The sequence below is a fragment of the Ictidomys tridecemlineatus genome, chromosome 8, assembly GCF_052094955.1.
Source record: "Ictidomys tridecemlineatus isolate mIctTri1 chromosome 8, mIctTri1.hap1, whole genome shotgun sequence".
Classification (NCBI taxonomy): domain Eukaryota; kingdom Metazoa; phylum Chordata; class Mammalia; order Rodentia; family Sciuridae; genus Ictidomys; species Ictidomys tridecemlineatus.
This window is the reverse complement of record NC_135484.1, coordinates 85825492-85838617: the sequence shown is the minus strand read 5'-3', so window position 1 is coordinate 85838617 and position 13126 is coordinate 85825492. Positions and strand designations below refer to the sequence as shown.

The window sequence follows — 13126 nt, the reverse complement described above, 5'->3', positions numbered from 1 at the left end:
TTAATGTTGTTGCCATATTTCTTTTTCTGTATTTTCATTTATTTAATATTTTGAGGCAAATTTTGGCTATGTTGCACAGGCTGATCCCAAACTCTTGAGCTTAAGCAGTTTCCCACCACAGCCTCCCAAGTAGTTGGACTACAGGCGTACACCACTGAGCCCAGCTTCTTTTTCTATAAATGTTCTTACTGTAAAATCATTTTCCTGTGATGGAACTTATCTTGATAAGTCACAGAAAACTTATGGTTCTCCCTTCTCATATTATGTTCTAGGAATTAGAAAACTTTACTTCTAGTAGGATTCAAGTAATTTCTGGGAAAGTTCTTTGAAGAGGTAACATTGATTTTAAAATCTGTTCTGTTGTATATATTGAGGTTCCATTTTAATTGGTCCCACTTATTCCAAATTGCACTTTAAATTGGACTTTATTAGATATGAAGTGACCATTTTGACTTTTATCAGTAAGGCTCCAGATCTATTTGCTTGCTTTCTTTCTCTTTCAATTTCCACATATTTATAGTTGTGGAAGTCTTGTCATAACTTAATTGAACCTAGTAAAACTGTGGCAAACAAGAACAAGCAACTAGGGGCTCTTTTAATTCACTCTTTCTTTCTCTCTTTCTTTCTTTCTTTCTTTCTTTCTTTCTTTCTTTCTTTCTTTCTTTCTTTCTTTCTTTCTTTCTTTCTTTCTCATTCTACTACTTTGATGAAAATAGTGAACTTTTTGGTAGGTGGCTTGAATAATTTAAAGTCTGCATTTATTCCTTATTTCTATTAATTCTCTATGGAGAGTGGTGTGGTTGATTTCTCCTATGTCTACATAAATGCATTTCTAGGTTGATATTGAAAGAGAAAAAAATTAAACTGGGAGGGGATTTTTGAGGAATTTGTACAATGTGCATATTTGTGTATATATCTACAGTATCAGTGACTTTATTTTCAGAAGAAGGAGGAATGGAGAATGAATGATATAGACAAAATTAAGGACAAACAAATCAGTTAGTAGACAATAGTAATAGTCCAGGGAGAGGTGCAGAGATCTCAACTTAGAGAAGTAATAGAGCTATGGGAAAAAGACATTTCTAAAGCCAACTGAAAAGGAAATGGCAGTGCTTGAAGGTCAGTTGAATCCAATTTGTAAGGAAAAAGTTTAGGGAAAATATCACATTAATGGCTTGGATTATGAAGAGATGCAAACCAAGAAGTAAAAGTTGAATTAAGAATGTGAATGAAATTTAGGTCTGTAGGCAGTGGTAAGTTCAGATTTTGATAAAGGGATTTTGTGGTACCTGTCAGATATCCAAGGGTATAGGTTCATAAACTGTTGTGTCTATGAACTTGAAGCCCTCAGTCAACTGAAGTAGATGACATTATAAAAAGATATGTAGGAGAAAAATAGCAGAGCAGTCCTTACATAAAACCAATACTTAAGGAACTAGAAAAGGGATCCCCCAGCACAGCTGAGAAATAATGGTCAAAAAAGCAGGAAGATTAGAGACCAAGGTAGTACAGGATTTAGAGGGATGCCCATCAGTGACAAATACAGCTGAAAAGTCAAGAAATAAATGATGGGATAAAAAATGACTTTTAGTTTGGGTCATGTAGACTCATTGGTAGCACTTGTCATAGCAGTTTTAACATATAACTGGGTGGGAAGGCTGCACTTCAGGCATACGTGAGGAGAAAATGATAAGTCAGGAAAAGGTGATGGTGTACGTGTGTGACTTTTCTAAAAAGCTTTCCTAGGTAAAGAGAAAAACAGAATATTTGGTAGATAGAGGAAACAGGGTGACTGGGCTACATTACTTGGTATGTTCTATTATGCAAATCTAGTTTGATGGATACGCATATCAATATACTTTAATATTTTTGATAACCATATATATAAATATTCAAATATTCCACTTATGTTGTTATTAATATGTCACTTGGTCATAGTTTAAGCATGTTGCATGAGTTGAGATCACTTGATCAAAGAAAGAAACATCAAAATATTAGTGAAGTTTGTCAATTAGTTGAATCTGAGGCTTGCTAAGCCTAAGTGTAAGATCCATCAATAAATGGGATGGAATTCTTGTCTAAAGGGTTTTCTCTCAAGTTAAGTGAGGGGCAAATTGTTATACAACCAAATAAATTGCAATACTGCGTAATAAGTATTACATTAGGAGTATGTTTAAAAGAGAAAATGATTTATTCTATTTGGGGTTTGTTTGATAAAGGGAAGAATTTAGAGTCTACAATTCTGTTACTATGAATTTTGAAGGATGACTAATTGAGTAATTGGGTAAGTTCGTGATATAGCTTTCCAGAAGAAAAGAAAAGTTATTGTGAGGTGCAAAATATTATGTTATTTAAAGCATCATTGCTGGAGCCTCTGAGTATGTGTTCTGCTTTTCCCTACTTTAGTCTTGAGGTCACTCTGGGTGGTGGCTAGGAACTCTAGGTCTGTCCTTACAAGGCTGTCTGGGAGATGGTCTTGGTAACATGCCTTTGTGGGATACCTGGTCGATGGCCTAATACTTAGGCCTCTGATACTTGATCTGTTGTTACTCTCACAAGAAACTCGTTTTACTGGTAGGCTCTTGTCTGATTTTCATTCAGTTTATTCCTACTAGGATAGCCATGATGAAAGGAGAGTTGGGTTTCAGTGTACTGATCTGGTGAGACATAGAGGAAGCAATACCAAAAGAATGAAAAACATGAAATAACAGAAGCAATGTATTTATTACTAGCAAATCTCAAAGAAGAGAGGGGACATGCTTCACAGGGCCAATGGCAAGCCAAGGGCAGTCTGAGACATGCATGCTCACTGAGTGTGTATGAGCAAGGTGGTGAGACTTGTGGGCCAAGTGAAAACTTTTTCAAATTTTCTCAAGCAGGTTTTTCTAGGCAAGTGCTAACTGATGGGGTTAGAGGAAACAGACGTAAGCTCCAGGGAATTATGCTGTGACTGAGAAGTGATCATTGTGGTATATCTGGGTGTCATTGGGGTGAGCCAAAGAGGCTGTATCTAGCTTTTCTTCATAACTCTTTTACCATTCATGATTTTTGGGTGATTGACAGCACTTCGATGTCTCTGCATATGACCAGACTCATCACATAAAAATTACCAGTGTAACCTCAGAGTCTGGGTTCTATTTAAAGAGCCAACCAGAAAGAATCTAAAAGAACTTACAGCTACAAGCTCTTTAATAGTCTTGAGGGGATTCTCTGGTTGTCTTTGAAAAAAATGGGTACCTGGTTTTGACAGTGTGTTTATTTATATTTATTTATATATTTTTGTATTGTTAGTCATCTGTTTGTAGGTTCTATAATTTTTATCAGTTTCATTCACTTATTAAAAAATGGATTATGTTCCAGGTAAATTTGACTTCTTCTCAAGTTTTTGCCTTGCCATTCTTTGTCCTCTTTGCTTCCTCTCTTCTAGAAGTCATCTTGGTACATAACGATAGTTAGTGTCCTTGACTTGATCATCTTGAGCTCCAGCTATATTGAGGGTTTTGACATGGGCATGTGTGTCAGACACACTCTTTCCTTTTCTTCACAGCTTTAGATGAGTCAGGCTTGAATTGACGAGGAGGCTGCCATCCACATTTTTCTTTTAATAGGCATGCTTTTTCAGATCTCAAGGGCATGGCTTTTTTCAGCAATAACAACTTTTGTGCAGACTTAATCAAAACACAGAGACTTCTGAGGACCAACATATATGGGTTGAGAATGAATTTATTCATGTAGATTTGGTAGCATACATTTAACCTAATTTTAAAATAGTCAACCTTGAGCTCTAAAAATATAACTCTGGGAAGAATTCCCATAGCAGTATAGGAAATATATATCTTTACAATTGAAAATACGATTTCTCATTTTAAATCATATATCTAACATCACAGCTATATCTTATGCTAGATAAAAGACCAAACAAAAGTGTATCCTTGATATTGTAACAGTTGGAAGAAGCTCTTGTCCTTATGTGACTATGGCTTTAAATTTTGCAAACCGATCATGGTCTTCAGGGTGTGTGGCCTAATGCTCCCAACTCAGGGATGACTTAGAAGACTGGCTAACTCACTGGCAGGTTGTCACTACCTCAGACACATCCCATTAGGAATATAATGATTCCTCCCAATAGTTTGGGAAAGACCCTATAAATATTGGAATCTAACCCTGCTACCCTGCTTTAGAAACTTTTGTCCCTGTGTTCCTCCTGAGCCATGTGGTCTCCTGGCTCAGAAGTTATTGAGATTTTCTACTGAAATTATTGAGATTTTCTACTCTATCTTTTTCAAATTCTCTGGATTTTTTTTTAAATCTCAGCACAGATATGGTCTACCCCTTCAGGGAAGCCTGTTAAAGCAGCTTTGGATGGGAAGAAGGCATTGAAGAAAGAGAAGTGAATTTCTTTAACTGGTGAGAGTGTGCAGTAGGGGAAGCAGTTTATTGCCTTCTTTGTAGTGAGTTAGGCTGTGTATTCTTAACCTTTCTGCACTGTGTGCAAAGTACAGTGTCAGGCAGTGAATATTAGGATGATAGGGCAGTGTCACTGCCCTTTAGGGCTTAAGAGTATGGAGGAGAAAAATCAAAATCTCAAACAAGCAGAGTTAATAAAATTTTTGGTTTTAGCAAGGGCCCAAACTAAGTGCAGTGATAGAAAGCTATGTGGGGAAGCTACTTAGAGAGTTTGTTCATGGAAGATTCTAAGATGTTGTGACATTTAAGGAGAAACTTGGAAGATAGAAATCAACCTTGCGAAGAGTGAGAGCAAGGGAATTGCAGGCAGAGAAGACAGTATGTGCGATCATCCTTATATGGTCCTATGTGTGCCATGTCTGTCTGGGGAACTCAAAGAATACCAGAGGAAGTAAATGAGGAAAAAGAGGGAAATGAATAATATAAGTAAGAATACCATCTTAGAGGGCTGGGTTGTGGCTCAGTGGCAGAGCGCTTGCCTTGCACATGTGAGGCACTGGGTTCTATCCTCAGCTCCACATAAAAATTAATTAAAAAAATAAAGATATTGTGTCCATATGCAGCTAGAAATTTTTTTTTAAAAAAGAATTCCATCTTACAGGTCTTTTGGGCCTTAAATTTTTATATGAGGCTTGCATCAAGAGGCCTTCGGAGCACTTTAAAGAAGGCAGGACCATGATTCTTTGTAGTGTAGCAAATAGTTTCCCAGGGTATATGAGAACTTTAGGAGTCAGTTGTGGCAGCTGAGATAAAATGCACTGGTTGTTTGTATCCTGTTGGTCACAAAAAAAATGGATCCAATGGAATTTAGTCAAGACATTTTGGAAGCAATGAGAAAGAAAAGGAATTTCTGCTATGAACTGAGGGGGAGGAAGTTTCAAGTCATGTGTGTGATCTCTAATATGCTTAATATTCATTGACTCATAATGTAAACATATATATTTTCTCATAAAGTTTTAAGCTTGCACAGAAAGTGATCTTAAAAGGCATTTGTAATTAAAGATTTTAGAAATTTCAATTGTGTTAAAAATATTTTTATATGACTTCAAATTTTGTATAAAGGTATGAAGGTAAAAAATTATGAAAAGGAAAATGGAATAAGAATTGAAACATCAGATTTTTTTTCCACTTTAAATGTTTGATTTTTGTAGTATTTTTTCACAGTGGTATTCTACTGGGACATAAGATTTAATAATTTTATAAGTATATAGATACTTTAGAGTAAATAAACATTTAAAAATATATGCCAGATAAGAATATTACTGTTTTACATGGATATTTTATTGACTGAATAACATCTAAACAAGAAGAAAGGGGTCATATTTTTCATATGCAAGGAATATTTTAGTTAAATATTTTATCATAAATGAAGGTATTTTTAGAGGCAAGTTTTCTCTGTACTAATTTTAGCCACATGATTATATAAAACTTGTGATGAATTTTATAGTTAGGTTTATTTATTTATTTTTTTATTGGTTGTTCACAACATTACAAAGCTCTTGACATATCATATTTCATACATTAGAATCAAGTGGGTTATGAACTCCCATTTTTACCCCAAATTATAGTTAGGTTTAGTTAACATTTTTCATATACAATGAGATATGTAGTGTCATAGTCCATAGTTCTGATACCACCTGTAGTAGGGATCAAGATTAATTTTTGGTTAACACTAGAAAAATAAAAGCCCAACCAAAAAATATGTTTTTGCCTTTTAGAAAAAGTCAGTACAACCAGTAACTTGAAAATAGAGAATACTAGGAACATTGACATTTCCAATTCATGGCTATAATTAGGAAGTGACAGAATAAAAAAAAAACTGTGTGGCTTTTATAGTCTTCCCTCTCTTTATATGATTTGCTGGCTAATGCAAATCATTCTATGCTAATTCACAAAATCTTCCAAAGCCCTTGTTTCTGCTCTAGTTCAATGATAATATTGTGTTTATCTCTTTCTAAATGCCTATAGAGAAAGATGTTGTCTTCAGTTGCTTCAATATTAAGAGTTTACTTCCGTAAGAGTAGAAATGTATTAGTTTTATATCAGTTATATTTTGTAGTATTTGACTAGTCCTTAATTGATTTCACAAATTATCTCTTCTTGACTAAACTAGGTCCTCAAATAATGATGGTCTGAGTAATTTCTGTGTCGGCAACTCTAACATTAGAAGACTCTTTTCTTTGTACATTCTTTTTTTTTTTTTTTAATTCCTGTGAATATAGCATGTATGAGCCAAATGCATTTTTTTTACTCTCCTGTGCAAACCATCTACCTTTATTCCTATACTTTATTTTCTTGTTGATTCTATTAGAAATAGGTGCCTAAAGTTCATTTTTAAACCATAAACCCAGGGTTAGGCCCAAGTAGTCAGCTTAGTGGTTCTCCATTCCTCCCACTCTCCTGACCAATCATAGGTAAAATATTTGTCCACCGGAAAATAAATTTTTCTAAAAAGATTTCCTAAAGAAACAAAGGTTGTATAATCTCAAGGAGACTTTTGACTGAGTTTATTCAGTATAGCTTTCCATCAAGCCCCATGAAGTGGGCAACAATTGAGATTGATGATTTGTGCACTTGGCCTGCACAGAGAAAACAAAGCATGAGCTGGTCACAGTGGTGTAAGCCTGTAATCTCAGTGGCTCCCAGTGGCTCTGGAGGCTGAGGCCCTAAGCAATTTAGCAAGACCCTGTCTCCAAAATAAATAAAAGCTGAGGATGTGGCTCAGGAGTTAAGCACCCTCTGGGTTCAATGCCTGGTATAAAACAACACAAAACCCAGAAAACAAAGCATGAGCTATTTTAGTGACTTACCCTGGAGTCATTCAGCAGGAGAGGGGCAAATCCAGGTCTAGAATTCAGGCACCTGGATTCATAGTACAGAATGGATTCAAAATATGTAAATGATCTATTTTACATTGTAAGTGCTATTGCACTTACAGATGTGTCCCCTAAAGTTCATATGTTAGGAATCTAATCCCCAGATTTTTGTTAATGCTATATTTAGGTGAGGTCTTTGGGAGTTATTTTAGATTAAATCAAGTCATGAGGGGCACTAATGATGGGCATTAGTAGTTTTAAAAGAAGAGGAAGAGAGACTTGAACTAGTGCATTTCCTATCTCACCATGTTATGCCTCCATGATTTTATAATGCAGAAAGAAGGCCCTCACCAGGGCCTCAGCACAGCTCATGGACTTCTCAGACTCCAGAGCCAGGAGCCAAATAAAATTCTATTCTTTAGAAATTATTTGATCTCAGGTGTTTTGCTATAAAATAAAAAATGGACTACAACAATAATGAAAGAGAAGAATCTGGCAATTTTTTAAATGGAATGATGGAGAAACCCTGGCTGTAAGGGTTAGAGCACGTGTTTTCAGTCCTTACTCTGATACTCACTTGCTTGGCTCAGTTCTTCCTAAATCTTAGTGTTTTTCATCTGGATAGGAAGAAGAAAGTTATAACTAGTTATTTCCTTGGAGGATTTAAAAAGAAAATTTTTTTAATTGTCTTCATTTTATGTGGTGCTGAGGATCATTGAACCGAGTGCCTCATATGTGCTAAGCAAGCGCCCTACCAGTGAGTCACAACCCCAGCCCTCCTTGGAGGTTTTTAAAGTCAAAATGAGATAATGTACATGAGAAAGTTGTGTACTATATAAAGTACTATATAAATATTATTTACGTACTGTTCCAAAGTATCAGTGAAAAATCTTTACATTATTCACTGTTTTATCCATTTAGCAAATATTTGTGTAGCTCTTAAGGACACTCATACTGGTACAGTTTGAAAATAACCACATTTAGCCAGTCCAGTAAAAATATAGGCTGCATCTTTTTATCCCTCTGTGTGTCTTTTTTAAAGGAGTAACATAAAAAGGCATAGGGCACTTTAAAAAAAGTCCTACATTACACGTCAAACTACCCTCTTGTGTATAAAATGCTCCCCACTGTGCACAAATATGGAGACCAGGAAATATGTATTTGGAAAATTTCCCCAAGTAATCCTGACATACTCTCTTGATTTAGAATTACTGATATTTTGCATTGATATGTTTGGCAAAAATGAAGATTAGCTAGGATGTAATGATTCTGTAAGTCAAAATTAATGTGAATATCTCTGAACTCCACTTATCTTTTGAAGTTCCGTGTACTGAGAATGCAAAGAGAAATAAATATTGGCAATATTATTATTAGAAAGTTGCTGTGCCTCAGGGTCCAGCCTAGTTATTCTGTGAATCACTGCTATTTCCTCTGCTCTTCCACGGAGTCATTTGTCCAGAATGAGAACGGTCTGCCTGTGCCAAGAAAATAGATGGTTGTGCAAAAACAGGAAGCTCATAGTCAAAGGAGAATCTGTACCCACTGGCTACTTCTGTACTGGTATTAGAAGTAAAGTACTAAATAAAGAAAAAAAAAACATGCCCAGGACCTTGGGCACAGTATGCAGAATAGTGTTTATTTAGTGAAAAATGACGATGGTAGATAAATGAATGTACTCATCTATTATGCACATAACAAATATTAAACACGGTGAATGTGTCTGGGCTATCTTTAGTGACTTTACATAGCATTACTATGTAATGTGTAATTGAGGGTATTGGATAGATAACTGCAGGGAATGGCATGCTAACACAGACCTTTTAAGGATTATTTAACTTCTGGTAATACTGATTTTTTATCATTTTCAAATGACCCCACATATGTACAATTTACTTTGACATGTGCTCACTTTAACTCATTCATTCATTATTAGAGACATAAACAATTAAGCAGATGAAACTTAGTCAAGCTTAGAGACAAGTAAACAGATCATTATAACACAGCATGATAATAAGGCTATTGCAAGAGCTTACAGATTGTCATGAAATCACAGATAAATGGCATCTACCTAAAAATTTGAGGTCAGGAAAACCTGTTAGTTTCTGTAATACTTAATATTTTATCATATTTCTTGTAGCACTTTATATTTACTGTCTGATGTTTTCTCTAATTATTTAATATACATGTTTTGCACACAACCTGTGTTCCAAGAAATATACTGAATAGGGCAAGGAAAGGAAACCCTGTAAGATAACATAAGATACAGAATCTGCTTTCAAGTTGTTTTTTAATATAATTGCAAAAGACGAGAGATGTCTAGATGGATAGATCAATGGATAAATCTATGGCTAGGTGTAAAAGATACCTCAAAATATAAGTAAATAACATGTCAAGTGAATTACTTTAAAAAATTAAAACAGAGTATCCTCAAGGGAGGGGGAGAGAGAAAGAGAGGAGAGAGAGAGAGAGAGAGAGAGAGAGAGAGAGAGAGAGAGAGAGAGTGTGTGTGTGTGTGTGTGTGTGTGTGTGTATGTGTTTGTGTGTGTGTTACAGCTTTCCTTGAAGATTATAATTAGGTAAAAAGAGATCAGGACATCTCAGCCTAAGAAAATGATTTGGGCCAAAGTTCAGAAGTAAGAATGAGGCAGTCCAGCAAAGGGAGCATGGATGTAGAGTCTGCCTTGGGAAATCTATTTGGCAAATAAGTTGGGAAATATAAATCTTCAAAAGGAGGTTGGGGTCAGTTTATGAATGTCCTTGAAATACAGCCTCAAGAAACTTGTTTTACTCTGAAGGAAGACATGAAAGTGTCTTAATGGAGATCTGCCCACTTGAGTACTTTTCAGGATAATGAATTTTCCAGAAGTATACATTATGTATCAGAATAGGGCATTCCTGGAGAGGAGGTCAATGAGTACATAATTAAAATAGCCAGACATGATTAATAACAGTAAAGATGAGGTAGCAGTGACAAAAAAAAATGAAAGAGAGACATCTGGAAGGAGAAACTAGCAGGCCTTTGTGACATGAGAATGTAGCCATGAGGAGAGTAAGGAAAAAGAAAGACTCACTTTGAGTCTGGAAATTACCTTAGGAAACTTGAAACATAAGGAAAAGGAAGAGTCATGTAGTTCTAGACAATTATGTTTCCAAAAATATGATTCCTTAAAGAGATCCATAAGGAAGAAGACTGGCACCATGGAGAGACCATTTCATGGGAGCATCAAAAAAGAAAAGAACATACATCTACTGTTTTAAAACAGCTTGCTGACCTAAGTTATGTATAAGATCAAAGCAGAAGAATGTCTGGCTTTAGTTCTTAGATGATTCTCTGTTAATTAGTTTAACAATAAGTTTGTATATGTTTCAAGCACTCCATGTACATTTGACCCTTACAATCTTTATGAAATACCATTACTATCTTCATGAGAAAACTGAGGCACAGAAAAATGCCTCATATGTGCTTATGACCACTGATAGTGAAGCCAGAGCTCATACCCAGACTTCCACAGAGGTAGCCACTATGGATAATTCATTTGAACTCTCCAAGTAGGATCCATTTACAGCCTTCTGCTTGCTCAGTCCAATGCTAGAATGTAGAGGGTTAGATCAAGAATGCCATAGATTTCTTGATTCAAATAAGTACCATTCTAGTATGGTGGACATAATATATAATCAATGACTAAGGTCATGTACTGTAGTACTTACCCAAAATGGAATAAATTCATGAAAAATATGAAATTGATAAATATCTAGAATGTAAAAAATTACAATTGGTAACATTTTGTATCTTTTTTCTTTATTTATAAAAACCAGTAGGTTTTATTTGTTTTGCTTGCAGAAAAGAGGGTTAATCTTTAATCCTGCAATACCTGCACTAGCCACTTGGTAGTAAATAATGTCCCATTATGGGACATATTTTCTTTGATTCCTTTACATGATTTTTAGGAAAAATAATTCATTTTCTCATTTCTTGAGACTTGTACCCTCACTTGTGCTTTTCACTTCTTGAAGGAAGAGGTTGTATTTTACAAATCTATAACGCATTGTAAGATTATGCTATGCCTTGGAAAATGTTAATAAACTGCAATTTTAAATTTGAACTCTGATTTGACTAATTAGAGTACCAGTTGACAATGATTCCAAGATGGATTCCATTATTTCCTTTATTTATAATGGCAAACTGAGCTGATAAATATCAAGGATTAGAGTGGAGGAGGATCAGGGAAGAGAATGAAAGCCTCCTTCATTTTGTCCCTTTGATTTTTCTCTTTGCCTTCCCATGCAATGCTGGTGAGCTATGCCCACCATCTGTTATCCATTGAGGTACTGAAAGTGTTAAAATATGTGTATTGGTTTTTGTAATGTCATTTATTGTGAAACCTGTGGTGATAGTCTTGTAGCTTTGGGCTTTTCTTTTCCTTTCCTCTCTGTGTATGTTTGATAGAGAAAGACAGAGACACAGAGCATGGAGTCTCACTATGTTGCCGGGCTGTCCACAAACCACAAACTCCTGGGCTCAAGCCATCTTCCTTTTAGACTATATATTTGAGAGAATTTCAGGCTTCAATAAAGTGTGACTTTGAATTATATATCTTTGTGTGTGCACATGCGTGTGTGTGTGTGTGTGTGTGTGTGTATGTGTGTGTACATAAAACTTGGACCGTTTCGCAATTAGGATTAGAGACCATTTAATTTTTTACAACAAAGCCAGCGGGCTTGAGCATCCTGTAGTCCTCACAGCACACTATCTTACACGTAAATTCAAATGTGCTGCTTGGTCTGAATAAATCAGAGCTGAGCCCAGCATCTCCTTCCATGTCACATCCAACAAACAGAGGCACAGTCACACACATGCATCCTTCTTCCCCTTCTATCTTAAATTTGTGACATTTCCATTCTCTCAGTCACTCAGGCGGAAAACCCCTGAGTCATTTTTGACTCCTCACTTCCTTGCTCTCTCTACATGTCTACATGTTATCAGTCACTATGTCCTGTCAGGTCTAATTCTGAATCGTCACTCACATCTGTTCTTTCTGTCAGTTCTCACTGACATTCTTTTATTCCAGGCTCTCTTTCCTCTCACACAGAGTTGGAAACCTAATTGGCCCCTTTGTCTCTCTTTTTTTTTTTTTTTTGTGGCCGTGCTCAGTCATCCCATCCAACTTTGGTGAAAGCAGCTGCCCTCCCAGAGGCCTTCAGGCCCCATAACCCATGTGTAAATTCTAAATCATGCACTGTCTAGCACCTAGTTATCTTTTCTCCCACAAAACCTTCTCTAGTCATAAATTGTACAAAACCACATTATTTTCTACTCATTGAAGATACCCTTCACTCTTTTCCCACCCTGAACTTTTGCCTCTACTTGTTAAATTATCTAATTTCTTACCCACTGTACCTTCTCTACCCATTATAATTTCACCTATGGTCCAAGTCCAGGCTCAAATGCAATTTCCTTCCAAAACTTACCTGGCCAACCACCCCACCAGCATTTCTTCCTGCTTGAGTTTTTGTTACACCTGTTTTACATAGAGAACATATCATGTTCCACCTCTTATTTGTGTATATCTTAGATCCACTGTGAGTTTTGAGTGCTGTCTTGGCTCTACATTATTTTCCTGATTCTTATGGAAGAAAGTTAATACTTTTGAAGTGAAATTGGACACTGAAATGAAATCACCTGGAACTTGTTTCTGCTCATTCTCATACTCTCTCACCCTTTACCTGATTTAAATATTAAGTGTAAAGATTAAGTTCTAAAGAAGGCCCAGCCCATATTATGTGATCAAAACATTGCTATTAATGAGATGAACTTGAGTTTTTAAATTTTCTTTCTACATTGG

At 35.8% G+C, this 13126-nt stretch overlaps 1 protein-coding gene across 49 annotated transcripts in view; it reads left to right on the top strand.

Moving 5' to 3' along the window:
- Rims1 (regulating synaptic membrane exocytosis 1) overlaps nucleotides 1–13126 on the top strand; it is a 443971-nt gene that overhangs the window by 77690 nt on the left and 353155 nt on the right. The gene's annotated exons all lie outside the window — the stretch shown is intronic.